The 1145-nt window shown below is 40.8% G+C and overlaps 1 protein-coding gene across 2 annotated transcripts in view; it reads right to left on the bottom strand.

The window, feature by feature from the left end:
• Window positions 1-1145, bottom strand: part of TAFA4 (TAFA chemokine like family member 4) — a 142013-nt gene that overhangs the window by 7394 nt on the left and 133474 nt on the right. The gene's annotated exons all lie outside the window — the stretch shown is intronic.

The following is a 1145-nucleotide window of genomic DNA, read 5'->3' as shown; positions in this document are numbered from 1 at the left end:
ATGTATGGATTGTGATAAGAGTCGTAAAAACCAGTAGTGAGAGTAGTGATATCATGGGGTGGGGGGGAGGGTGAAAAAGGATTTGGAACCCATCACAAGGTTGGATATATAGCTACCCCCCACTGAAGGGGACGAGTAACAAAAATGTGGGTGAAGGGAGACAATGGACAATGTAAGATATGAAATATTAAAAACAATATATAATTGATCAAGGATTCATGAAGGAGGGGGGAAAAGAGGCACTTATACCAAGGGCTCAAGTAGAAAATGTGATGATGGCAACATATGTACAAATATGCTTGATGTATGGAATGTTATCAAAGCTGTAAGAGCCCCCAATAAAATGATTTTTTTTTTTAAAGAAGAAGTAGGGAAGTACATCTTCTTGAGGATACTGAATACTACACTGACAGTGCTTTATATCTAGAGAGGACAAGATGATTCTAAAGGACTTGCTCCCCCACCCCTGTTTCATATCTTCATCTAAGGGTATTAATATCTCAAGCTGACTGCTCTTTTCACAAAATTCTGACATCGGCAGCTTACTGAAGACATTCTTGCTTTTTAGACTTTCCTTGGTTTCACACTGCTGGGCATGAACTGTTTTAGGAAAACTGAAGCTATTTTTTGGAACAGTTCATAACCCCTCCTCATATCCCCTCTGGGGAGGCAACTGGGCTCCCTTTATAGGGCAGCCGCCTCACAGGTGGTGTAAGGTCAGTGCTGATTTTATCAAGGGGCGTGGGGGAGAGCTTCTGCGACACCAAGTTCTTTGTGAAAGCCACTTAGTGCATGGAAAAAAATGAATTTACTCTGCCTATGATCCATAAAGAGAAATAAAATGTTTTATGCAGCTTGAATCATACTGACTTAGATTAATAAAGGAAACAAAGTTTTATGACTTTGAGATTATTCTCATGTGGCATATCACTAAAAAAAAGTCCAAGTAGTAGGATGGCCTGGGGAACTGTATTCTGTTTCTACAACTTTTTCAAGTGCTAAATGAAATGTCACTACTGTTGGGGATTTAGCTGGAGCAAACTTATATTCCCGGCACACAGAGCCACAATACCCCTTTGCAAGATTAGCTTCCTGAAAATGCCCTCACTGCACATAAAGAGAGAGAGCCGCTGGACCCAGAGGAC

Source organism: Echinops telfairi, unplaced genomic scaffold (genome assembly GCF_000313985.2).
Source record: "Echinops telfairi isolate 266 unplaced genomic scaffold, ASM31398v2 ScPeMD7_31;HRSCAF=116, whole genome shotgun sequence".
NCBI classification, from domain to species: domain Eukaryota; kingdom Metazoa; phylum Chordata; class Mammalia; order Afrosoricida; family Tenrecidae; genus Echinops; species Echinops telfairi.
The sequence above is the reverse complement of the archived record's forward strand: the minus strand, read 5'-3'. Positions and strand labels throughout refer to the sequence as shown.